Source organism: Macrobrachium rosenbergii, chromosome 56 (genome assembly GCF_040412425.1).
Source record: "Macrobrachium rosenbergii isolate ZJJX-2024 chromosome 56, ASM4041242v1, whole genome shotgun sequence".
In the NCBI taxonomy this organism is placed as follows: Eukaryota; Metazoa; Arthropoda; class Malacostraca; order Decapoda; family Palaemonidae; genus Macrobrachium; species Macrobrachium rosenbergii.
Genome location: NC_089796.1, coordinates 56,018,736 through 56,031,801, shown reverse-complemented (window position 1 = coordinate 56,031,801; position 13,066 = coordinate 56,018,736). Strand labels below are relative to the sequence as shown.

Sequence of the window (13,066 nt, the reverse complement as noted above, 5' to 3'; positions counted from 1 at the left end):
AAAAAAAAAGACAAAAAGAAGACCCTTTAAACTAAGAAGACCAGCCGGGCCCTCGACGTCTCGATCTCTAATCCGTGCCATCTATGAGTTTGGCCTGTCTTCTGAAAGGGACACGCCTGCAAAGCAAGGCGGTTACCCTCCTTCCTTTGTTGAAAATCTTTTACGGGTCTCCTTATAAGGAGCTCGACGGAGGGTCCTTGTCAACCTATTAAACTAACTATCTACCCATGGTCCGCGGCTCCTTTCCCAGGAGCTTAAATCTCAAAGAGATTAATCTCAAGACTCATTGTCATGGATCACCTGTTAAGTCCTGCCTGTTCCGAATTCTATCGTTCGACACCTCCACCTCTTTCCCCTCCAGTCTGGGAATCTTGGCGCTTTCCCTTTTTATGCTTCCTAGCATGAAGGCACCCTCTCCTGTCGGGTGGGGGCACAGGAGGTTGGTGGAAGGGCATTTTTCCCTTCCCGGCCTGGGTATCCTTCATCCGGTTTTACCAGACTGTCAGAACGAGCATGGCATCTGTCTTGGCAGATCCATAAGTGAGCTCCTCAGCTAGGGGCTGACACATCGTCCCTGAGAACTCTAACGGAGTGGCAGGGCGGAGAATTCCAAGTTCGCCGCCAGCTGTGGGGTTTACCGTACCTTCTTGAGAGCCCTGTTTACCCTTGTTCGAATGAATAGCCTCTTATCAACAGGCTTTGTTTTGAAAATGTATCGTTGAGGCATTTCCGGAGACAGATATCACAGACATTCACAGAATCTTCAACTCGACTACGCTAATTTATTCAGCGACAGCCCCCTTGCTTCCGAGTCAATTTTCGGAAGCTGAAACAGGGGTTCTTCAGGTTTGCCCGTAACCTGCCTTGAGCTGAAAAATCTTTTATGAACAGTTTCACCTGGAGAATTAATCTTTTCCCCAGGTGGGCGTTGTTACGCCCGCCTGGGGCTACTAATGTTACCCAGAGCCTCCGCTTCATGGGTGTCTACCCCATGAGCAGAACGGGTCTGACCTTGCCGACCCGTCCCAAGTCCAGCAAGAAGTTCATGTTGTTCAAGAGCCCCCTGCTCAGGCGGTGGCAGGCTCTTTCAGGTTCCTGCCCCAGACAGCTGTCAGCTCTCACTCCCAGCTCCACCTCGATGTGTGGGTTCAGCCAACACATCATCCCCTTTGTAACACCCTCTGTTCCTCTGCTCCCACGTGCTCCGCCGAGAGTTTTCTTTGTTTCATGAAACCTAAGGAAAAGAATTTTCACTAGACATTTGGCCAGAGGCTCTGACCTCGGGTTATCATAGAGCAGGAAGATCCTACTCCTCTCGAGAAATTGGGAAGGCAGGCTTCACGTGGAGGCACCGCTCTCCTCCCTGTAGTATTTCAGGTGGGAGGCTGTACCATTTTCGGGCCACTGGAAACTTCAGTTCCTGGCCCAGAGTATAGTTATCAGGGCCTGGGTGGAGCTGGACTGTGTCCCCCAATCAGATTCAATCAGCCTCCAGCCAGAGTTCTGGGGGCTTTGTGAATGACCTGTCAGGCTTTTTCAGTCTGCCAAGGAAGCACCCCTTCCACTGGAAATTTTTCCCGGCGTGTCCCGCTTGTTTTCCTTATTCATGCGGCAAGTCTTGGTTGCTTACAGTCTTGTGGGGTTCGGATCCTACTGTGCCGTGGAGCCGTAACCACCTCTATAGACCTTCCACGCCTCCTTTCACATCTTGGTTTGCAGAGCGTCCTATCCTCTTGGGATTCAGACTCGGGAGCAGGCGTACCCTTCAGGTTCATGCCCTCCTCAATGTGGCTCCAGAGTTTTTGCCAGTTTGAACAATACCGTAGTTCAACAGTTCCGTATTAGGAGGCCGCCAGCTTGGTCTAGTTGCCTGGCTCATTTGGGCACCCAGCGTCAGGAAATTGCCTGACGGCGCCGGTCATTATAATCGGTTTTCAGAGTCTTTGGGCTTCTGGTAACCAGGAAGGAATCCCACCTGATCCAGGAGGGCAGCCTCATAGTTATGAATCCAGTGAAGCGGAAAAAGAGATAGCAAGGACGTCCTATCATTTCATCAACTCAAGCATACTCCGGGCCGTGCCCAAGAAAAGGTTCTTGTTCTTCTCCAGTTTGCTTCATGACGGTTCCTCTGAAGTCAAAGCTGAGTTTATGATCGGGTATGGCGGAGTCAGGACGTGTCTCCTGATTCCTCCTCTGCTTGAATAGTGGCCTCCGGCCTTGCACAACTATCAAGTGCTTATCGGTTGTCCTCTCCAGCTTCCTCCGGCCCAGTATTCCACACCGTCACCCTCTGGGCGGGTGGAGGTGGATATTTTTTGGCCCAATGAAGCACATGGTACTTAGTCGGTCACGTTCCCGCAGTTCCATATCAACGCTTTGGAGGGCGGTGACAGTCTTTCCTGTCTGGGAAACTTCTTCCCCAAGAGGTTTCCTTTTAGGCTGGTTCTGAACAAACAGCAATAGTGCGCTGTAAACAAGTGGTTTGGACTGAATTGTTTGTTCAGGTTATGGTTCATTCTTTCCATAACCAACAGACGCAGGTGTTTCTTGTCACCACTCCTTCTCGTAGGGGTCCATAGGTCGCTTTTTCCTATCCAGCCTCCCCTGGTGTCGGAATAGTCCTTAGAGGAAGCCGGTCCAGGTAGTTCCTAGACCTTTCCTGAGCCTGAAGTAGGTCTGTTTGCAACCCACCAGCCATTAAACTATCAAGCTGTCCCTGTCTGGTATAAACTCAGCCACGCCAGCCCCCTCAAACTCTGATGTCCTGGCTTTGTGGTCTTTAGAATCTTCCAGTTTAGAGAAACTGATATTGGTCCTGTTATTACTGTTTTCCTGAAATCAGTTAAGGGATCCTACTCTACTGCAGTATGGTCCTGCAGTTAAGTAACCAGCACCTTCACATAGTTTTCGAAGCCATAGTACTGATGCGCTACATTGGCTCGGGAGAGTGTTTTGTTGGAACAGACTCACAGGCTCTTAACTTTCATCCCTAAGGTCTGTGTTCTGTCTAAGAACAGCACTGGCCCACATTCGCTTCCTGGTCTTTGAGTAATGTATCGAGTTAGCTTCGTAACCAACAATCATCTTGTTCTTACCTTTCCTTGCTACAGTCCCAAAATTTTTAATCAGCTTAGCTTTTAGTGTTAGTTTTTCTGTAATGTCTGCCCTGTCTGCAGAAACCAATCATTTTGGTTTCCTCATCAGGGTAGTGTTGTGAATTCTCACCCTAACTTTCTATCTACAATTGAAGGTCCTCTTCGGGTGGTCACCTTGGAAAGTACTCCCTTTTACAAGGTCTGTTTCTGTGTCCAGTTTTCTCCTTGCAGGCTTTTTTAGACAGGACTCCAACTTTGTCAGGTCCTTTTAAAAAAAGGGGGCACTGTCATTGGGTCTGTATTAGGCAGGAAGTATTTTTAATACAAGCCTATTCATTCAGGTGCTATTCTAAGCTCATGATCTTAGACGGTGACCACTACATTATTTATTTTCATTACATGAACTTAGAGTGACCTTACTAATGTTCAGGGTAGAATTCTCCTAGTTTTCAACGTTTCTATTTAAGTCTTTAATAGCATAAGAATGATATTTATTTCTCTGTTATTATTTCACTGGTGACATGGACTGATCCAGAAAAAGCTGATTTGACAAAGGAAAATCTATTTCTGGAGAGGGGTCCGTGGTCACCCGGTGACCATCTGTTTTTCATTCTTCCTCCCTTGATAAACTTCATTCTAGTGAGGTGGGTGCAACATGGAATGCGGCTAGTGTTGCCTTGTATACAGTCCTACGAGTAGTGCATGGGCTTGTATCGCACCTCTCTCAAGTGGGACTTTGACATTGGGAATCTCTATAGGATAAGGTTCCGTGTTTTTAGTGTTCACTCCTTTTCCATACACGACTCCATCTAGTGGAGCTCGCTCTGGGGTAGTAACTCCAGCATTTCATTTAGCTTGGTATCTAGCAACGGAATTACCTAGAAATAAGTGCTGAATGGACTATTTCACCGGGTGACACGGGCCCCTCTCCAGAAATAGATTTTTCCTTTGTCAAAATCCTTTTCAATAACCAAGGAATTTGCCTTTTAATAATGATGACAAAACTACCAAAATTTAAAAATAATTTGTATTTTTCCTAGGTGTACAAACAGCAGCTTTTCATAAATGGAGTATCCAGTGCACACTGCACATGTTGGCTGTGTACTGGCTGGCTGCTAGAACTTTGTTCTTTCTTTTTATTATCTTTAGTTTACCCTATTTTGTTATTTATTTTAGTATCCCCATCAGGGTTTTTTAAGTTTTCTTCCTCCACGTTATTTTGAGTGTCCATTCCTATTTTGATCCTTGGCCTGTTTTTTCTCAGAGTCCTGTTTTTGGTTTTCTTGGAGAAATCCGAGTTGTATTTGGAAGTCCCTGTGCCCTAGTTGATCAGTCTAGTTCTGGCCTTCGTATTGATACGACATTTTGGATTACAGCAAGTTCGCACCTATATATTCTGCAAATAGTCGCCTTTCCCTCGCAGTGATATCCAGTTACAACGCTGCTGCCTCATCTTGCTGTAGCCTTGGGCCAGTATCGGCCTGGGGAACCTCGCTGTGAGCAGATATGTCTTTTACTTAATTTTGGTGACGTTGGAGAGACGTGGACCTTTCGTGTGGAGGTCGGGCCAATAGTCTGCAGGCTTTAAAGTATAGTGGGGAATACCTTCCTGCTACTTTGATTCACGTTTGGCCTTCGGGGTGTTGTGGGGTACCCTCTTCCCGCCTTGCCTTACTACATTACGTCTCATTGAATCAACAGGCAGTTCCTCATATGAGAATTTTTGTGGAGATTAAAACTCTTAGTGGCCACTTTGTATTTGTTAGGGCATCTCAGCTTTGTTAATTGTTAGGCTTCATTCTGGCCGTTATTTTCTTTCTTTCGGGACCCCCTTATTTTTGAGAATGCATGTTTCTGGTTGCTTTAACTGTGTGGGTGTTTTGCTCAAATTATTAATATTATTATCATATTCATAGTTTATTGTGTGAATGTAATTCATATATTGATGTATTTGCAGTGGTTCCGGCAATCATTTCTATATTTATTGTGTTTGTAAATATATTATAATATTTTTACTTTCGGTATTTGTATCCATCTCTGTTAATATTTGCACACTGACTGTTATCTCACCTATAGTGACTTTAACTTTGGAGAACACCTGTTGAAATTCATTGTTCTTCTGCATAGTCTAGTATATATATTATGTGTGATAGCCCTTAAGAGAAGGGTCCTGACATATTTGGCAACCTTATAGCCAAGATTTTCGATCCTGTTTAGATGTTCTCTGTGTGCAGTATTAACCGTGAGGATACTTGGCAGAGGTCTAACACCCATTTAGGTTCTTTATATTTTGTATTGGAAGTGTCGGTTCAAAATGGAGACTGCGGCTATTTTGGTGGCCAGGTTTGAAATCAGACGTACAGAAGTTTGTCAATGGGTGTGGTATTTGTCAAAAGGTAGGCAAACCAAATCAGTTGATTCCAAAGGCGCCGTTGATCCCAATTCCTTTCGTGTCAGAACCTTTCCAGGAAGTCATAATTGATGTGGTTGGTCCATTACCTAGATCTAGGAGTGGGAATGAGTATATTTTTACAACCATGGATAGAATGTCCCGTTTTCCTGAGGCTATTCTCCTCCGTACTATCAAGAGTGTAAAGATTGTGGATGTCCTAATAAGTTTCTTTACTAAGTTTGGGTTACCTAAAGTAATTCATAGTGATAATGGCCAATAGATCAAGAGTAAGATGGCAGAATTGGGGATTAAACATTTTACCTCGTCCCCATATCATCTGGAGACTCAAGGCGTTTTGGAGAGGTTCCACCAAAATTTGAAGTCCATGCTGAGGAAATATTGTCTGGCTTTTCGTTCATCTCCAGGTCAGTTGTTGGGTCTGTCTCCTTTCAATTTAGTGTTTGGGCACAATGTTCGTGGTCCTTTGGAGGTCATAAGAGAAGTGTGGGAAGGTGACAGTCCTGAGGTTAATTTATTGGATTACATATCTGGTCTTGGGGATAAATTGATGAAAGCTTGGGAGTTTGCTGAGAAAAGTTTGGTGAGTAGCCAAAACAAAATGAAATATTATTTTGATCAAAAATCCAAACCATGAAGTTTTGCAGTAGGTGAAAAGGTCTGGGTGTTACCTTTGCCAGGGAATTCCTTAAGGGCTTCATTTTCAGGTCCCTGGAGGGTAATTAAAAAATTAAATGAAGTTAATTATTTGGCGGAGACCCCCATACATAGGAAACCTTATCAACTCTGCCATATAAATATGCCAAAGAAATTTGTGGATAAGGGAAATGTGGTTCCTGTGACCACTGTCGCAAAGGGTGATAATAATGACAATGCCTCCTTTTTAGATAACGATTTTGATAAACGTAATTTCGTTGACAAGGAGTGTTGGCCCTCTGACAATAAAAACTCTTTGAAAAAATTTTGATGGTTTAGTAACCCATTTGGATTTGGAAAAATGGAAGGTATTGAAAAGGTTAATGTATGAATATAAGGATTTATTTTCTGATGTCCCTGGTCGTACGTCTATTTTAGGGCATGATATACGAGTAGGTGATGCTTATCTGGTCAAACAGTCCCCCTACTGGTTGAATCCTGTAAAAAGTGAGGTGGTGGCCAAGGAAGTGGAGTATATGTTAAGACACGAACTCATAGAACCGAGTAATAGTCCTTGGTCCTCACCGTTGGTATTGGTTAAAAAATCTGATGGTAGGTACCAGATGTGTGTAGGTTACCAGAAAGTGAATGAGGTCACCTGTTCAGATAGTTTCCCTCTGCCTCGGGTGGAGGACTGTATTGATCGTTTAGGCCAAGCTAAATATATTAGTAAATTTGATCTTCTCAAAAGTTACTGGCAGGTACCCCTGTCTAAGCGGGCCAGGCCCTTGTCCGCTTTGTCACCCCCCAGGGTTTGTTCTAATGTCGTGTAATGCCTTTTGGGTTAAAGAATGCTGCCACCACTTTTCAAAAGTTGATGAATTCTTTGGTTTATGGGCTGGAAGGTTGGATGGTTTATATTGATGACATTATGATTTATTCTGATGATTGGGAAACTCGTCTAAACCGAATTAAGGCTCTATTTAAGGTATTGAGAAAAGCTGGTTTAGAGGTAAATTTAAGTAAATGTGATTTTGCTAGGGCAGAAGTGGTATACTTAGGACATACGGTTGGTAATGGGAAGGTAGCTCCCATGAAAGTCAGTGTAGAGGTAGTAGAGAGGATGCCGGTTCCTTCTTGCCATAGGGATGCCCAGAGATTCCTCGGCTTGATTGGGTGCTATAGACGTTTTGTTAAAACTTTTCAGATATTGCAGATCCTCTTACTAACCTTCTTAAGAAACAGGTTTAACAACCACTGAGCTGATTAACATTTGTATGGGATGAGAAGACTAAAATGCTTTTTGAGTCCTCAAAAGGTGTTATTAAGCTTTCCAGTGCTGAGAGCCCCCAATTTCAGCATTCCCTTTTCTCTTGCTATGGATGCAAGTGATGTTGGAGTTGGGGCTGTGCTACTGCAACTGGAAGAGCAGGGGATATCTCATCCGGTAGCTTATTTCTCAAAAAAAATAACTCATCTATCAGAGGAAATATTCCACTGTGGAGAAAGAAACTTTGGCTTTGTTACCTTTCCTCCACAGATTTACCCAATCAGCCATTTTAATGTAGAATAAAAACCAAAAGGTTGGCCCATTGGAGCATATTGGCCAGGAATGGGACTTTCCTCCACAATGTTTTAGCTGATGCTATTTCCCGGATGGGGGTTTGAAGCCTTCAGTGGCTGGATTCACGAATTTAATCTATTCTCCCTTAATTTGGTTGTTTAAGAATTTTTGTCTATTATGATTTGTTTGGGTACATGAGGGAGAAGACGGTCATAGTGGCTTTTCTTGGATTGAGTCATTGTGGTTTATAGTCGATTGTTTCGATGTTGCTGATTGTTTTGTTTGAAGTTTTGACACTGTTAATGGTAATAATAAGGTTTATTGTAAAGGAGGGTTAAAGATATGGTGGTGGTGTACTATGTATTATTTTTAAGGTAGGAGGTTTGGGTCCTCAATGCCTGAGTGTGTTAGAGCAATGTCGCTCTATTATCACGTTATATAAGATTCCTGTTTTTGGTTTCCTTGTAGAAATCCGAGTTGTATTTGGAAGTCCCTGTGCCCTAGTTGAGCAGCCTAGCTCTGGCCTTCGTGTTGATACGACATTTTGTATTACAGCAAGTTCGCACCTATATTCTGCAAATATTCGCCTTTCCCTCCCAGCGATATCCAGTTACAACGCTGCTGCCTCATCTTGCTGTAGCCTTGGGCCAGTATCTGCCTGGGGAACCTCGCTGTGAGCAGGTATGTCTTTTACTTAATTTTGGTGACGTTGGAGAGATGTGGACCTTTCTTGTGGAGTCGGGCCTTTAGTCTGCAGGCTTTAAAGTATAGCGGGGAATAGCTTCCCGCTTCTTTGATTTGCGTTTGGCCCTCGGAGTGTTGTGGGGGATTCCCTTCCCGCCTTGCCTTACTCCGTTACGTCTCATTGGATCAACAGGCAGTTCCTCATATGAGGATTTTTGTGGAGATTAAAATTCTTAGTGGCCACTTTGTATTTGTTAGGGCATCTTAGCTTTGTTAATTGTTAGGCTTCAATCTGGCCATTATTTTCTCCTTCCTTTCGGGACCCCTTATTTCTGAGAATGTATGCTTTTGGTTTTAATTAATAGTGTGGGTGTTTTGCTCAAATTATTATAATTGTTGTATTCATAGTTTATTGTGTGAATGTAATTTATATATTGATGTATTTGCAGTGGTTCCAGCAATCATTTCTATCTTTGTGTTTGTAAATATATTATATTATAATATTTTTCTTTTGGTATTTGTATCCATCTCTGTTAATATTTGCACACTGACTGTTATCTCATTTATGGTGACTTTAACTTTGGAGAACACCTGTTGAAATTCATTGTTCTGTTAGCCCTTAGAGAAGGGTCCTGACACTGACAAACAAAAGAATAATGAAGGGAGGCCTGGGCATGCTGCCTTGACCCCTCACAGCTTACCCATACCATTGTAGCGTCTGGTCCAAATGTGAACCAGGTAATGAAGATAGATCCTGATTGGACAAGTTTGGGAGAGGTGGGTTTATCCGATACAAAATGCTAAGCTAAAGTTTTTATATCTAGGAAAATGACAAACTACTTCAAAATTTGTTATTTGTTCCTAAGGTGATACAAACCTATGCTTTTCATAAATGGTGACTCACCCCTTAGGCAGGAGGATGATCTACCTGCCACTAGGTTTAACAGGTGGGTGCAACAGAAGCTTCGGCCCTCCATTGTGGTTTGCACTCCACTCCCCATACTGACATCTGCCTCTCCCTTAGGAGAGGCTGGTCTGTAGTCCACCACCTTGCCCTGGAGGCCTAACCATTCCTGATCAGCATTGTACACCATGGTTATTACCTCTCTAAACCAGGAGATGGTATTCTTCAAACCTCCCTTTTCTTCCTGCCCATACCAATGAAGAGACACCTGTACTCTAGCCGTTGGGCCTCTGTCCTCTATGGGTAGTTTCTGACAACTCTGAGTGCAATAACATCTCCCACTCTCCTCCTACAAAGTCATGCAAGGATGGGATGGAACCTCTCGAACCTTTGGATTGGAACTGTGGGGTTCTGCATCTTGGCCATGAACTCTGACATAAACTCAAAGAACATGGTCCCCCAGCCTTCCTAGTGGGAGACCAAGAAGGACAGGCCGTGGAGTTCCCTGACCCTCTTGGCTGAAGCTATGGCCAGAAGAAAAACCATCTTCAACAATAGGTCTCTATCCTTAGCTCTCTTCAGGGGTTCATATGGGGCCCCTCTCAGATATGCCAGCACCCTAGTCACATCCCACTTGAGCACCCCGACTTCCCTTGGGGGCATGACTGCTCGAAACCTCTTATGAGTGCTGATATACTCCAGGATATCGACAGGTTTAAGCCCCTCAATCTGAACAATTGCAAAAGGCCTGCTCTGTATCCTTTAACTGCTGCTACCAAAAGACCACACTACGTCTGAGGTACACTAAGAAGTCTGCTACTCTCTGAAGAGTGGTCTTGAATGGAGAGGCGTAGAGGGAGAGAGAAAAAGGGCTCAAGATCAGTTCCCTTGAAGATGTGCCGTTCTTCTGTTTCCTCCTCCGCTATCGTAGAGTCACTGTGGGGTACACCATTCCCCACACTCACACACGTGGAGTCCTTCGCATGTCCATTTTCCTGCAGGAAATGCATACCAAATGTGGGTCTACCACCAAGGACGTAAACTTTTTGCAGGCCTTGTTCTTGCCTGCCCATCATCAAAACTCAGGTTTTGCTTCCATGGCGCCCATTACAAAGAACAAAGGGGCTAACACATGATGTACTCACAGTATAAGAGAATTCTCTAATTAACACATAAAAGCCTCTGCAAAGCACCCGTGTAAACTGCACATAACCACCAATAGATACCAGCAAACAAGTGGTGGTTGACTCCCAGTACGCTCTGTATCAGTAACACAATATGCACAATTGAATGCAATCGCAGCTGGAAACAATGGTGTGGTAGGACATGAGAGGTCAGGGCAGCATACCCAAGCCTACTTGCATCATTCTTTGTTTGTCAGTCAGTACACAGCTGATGTGTGCAATGCGCACTGGATACTCCATTTATGAAACATGTAGGTCTGTATCTCTGTGGGAATCTTTCAATCTACACAATGACAGGCTTAATGTCCTTATGCAACTGTGACCGACAGGAATGTAAACAATCACTAAGAATGTCATTCCAATCTGCTTGAGATTTTATATATATCTTACAGGAGCATGACTTAATGCACAGCTTGCTCGGTTTTAACTACTAGAGATTAGAGCATGATCAGAAGTTTAAATTGGATAAACAGCCATGCTGGTTATAGCACCTGGGAAATCAGCAAATACCATGTCCTAGCAAATGCTGATTTCACTGAGGTCTCATTTATGATTATCTAAACGCCAGATTCAGAAACAACGTAAAAAGCTCTTAGGTCATGGCAATCAGCAGTCAAAAATATTATTTAAAGGCAACGACACACCTATGATTAAAGTGACAACTAGCCAATATGTTGCTGTATAGAGGTACGAGTATTTTTGTTGTTCTAAAATTTATTTCTCCCATTATGCTCAACACGTTGAAAATATACAGACCATAAAAGATTAGCTACCACATTTTTATTTTTCTTAGGCATGAGAAATTACATGAATAGGATACTTCAATGAAAAGCTACCTCAAGAAAGCAATATTGATTTCTTTGGGATGCAAGTGTGCTTAGAAATAAAAATAATTAACCATTCCCGTGAATCATGAACATACACTTAGCGAAAGCTTGTTCAAAATTTTATTTCTTGCTATTACTAGATATGAAGGGTATTTGATCTCATGCACTTGACCAGCGCTTTCTGAACGGGTGAAAACCACAAACGTGGTGAACAGACAACCTAAAAGATTGGCCTACGCTTTTTTCTTTTTAGGTATGGGAAAGTTACTTGGATAGGATGATTCAACGCAAGCTACCACACTAAAAGTAATTTTCAATTATTTTTCCATGCTTTTATTACTTGCCGTTACTAGCAAAAAAAAAAAAGCTATTTGCAATTTCTTTGTAAGTATTGGAATGTCACTTTGATATATGATTCAATAAATGCTATCATGAGTAATTTTGGTTGATCTAAAATAGTGTTGTCCTAAAAAAAAAAAAAAAGAACAGAATGATCTCTCTAAACTGTATAAGTTAGTGGGCATGAATATAGGCTACAATCAAAGCCTGATTTCCTTGCTATTACTAGTCTAAAAAGCTGTCATATAATGGACACAAAACGAGTTATACCGAGAATTGTTACATTCTACAACAGAACATTAACTCTTCTACTTAAAATCATATATAAGAAGTGTCTGCTCTGCACTTGGTTCAAGTTGTCCTAATAGCTCTACTAACAAGTGTGAGAAGTTTTGGAGTTTTATGAGCCAACATGTTGAGTTGAACGCTGTTGGAGTCACAAGTGTGACACAACCTTAAGTTTCGACTGAAATATATGGAGCATAGTTATGCTTGTCACGAACCTTTTTAACCTGAATCTTATGGCACCTACATTCACAAAGGGCTGAAGAGAAGCATGGCACTCATTCCCAATGCACTGCCATCCTCCTTGACTTATAAATGGCTTCACATTAAACATTCACTGGCTTCTTGAAGCCTGGAATGTGGAACTTGATATGTGTATGGGTGTAACCACAAGCACGTGATTTTATGGATGGGTAGTAGTGATAGTTTTGAAAACGATCGAGGTAAAATAAAGAAGATAAAGCTAAGGCAACCTCTCCATAAATCATCTGGCATCCTTGGCCCTTTTAATAATACAAACGTGCATATAATAAAAAAAAAAAAACAGGAGCAAACTGACCTGGATAGCAGGGTTGGGTGTAGCCTCAGCAGAAGAACTTAAGGAAATACAATAATGATGGTTTTGAAAATAAAGACTGGAAAAGAAGATAGAGGATCAAGATAAGGCAATCTCTTCATAAACCACCAGGGATCCTTGGCCTTGGTAATAAACCTTCCCATCACACTATATGACAAATTAGGGAAATCCAAAGGAAAGGGCACTTGGCAGAATAGTGTGTTTGAGTGAAACCTCTAAGCAAGAGTACTCAAGGTAGGACATTAATCTTGCTTTTGGAAATGAAGATCAGAGGTAAAGAGACAGAGATGAGGATAAGAATACGTTGACTTCTTCACAAATCACCAGACATCTTTGACCCTTTTATAAGCCTTCCTATCAAACTACAGCATTTGAAAAAAAAAAGAGGAAGAGCAAATGCAGAGCAAACTGAAAGATAAGTGAGTTTGACTATACTCAAAGGACTAGTGTTGATTTTGAATTTGAAGCTTTTACAAAGGGGATGGGGATAAGACAACCTCTTTAATAAACCACCAGGTATTCTTGGCGCTTTTAATAACTATTTCCACCACACAAAAACAA

At 42.6% G+C, this 13,066-nt stretch overlaps 1 protein-coding gene across 19 annotated transcripts in view; it reads right to left on the bottom strand.

Annotated features, from left to right (window-relative positions):
* The window catches only part of LOC136836076 (potassium channel subfamily K member 6-like), a 174,807-nt gene that overhangs the window by 132,328 nt on the left and 29,413 nt on the right, over nucleotides 1-13,066 (bottom strand). The gene's annotated exons all lie outside the window — the stretch shown is intronic.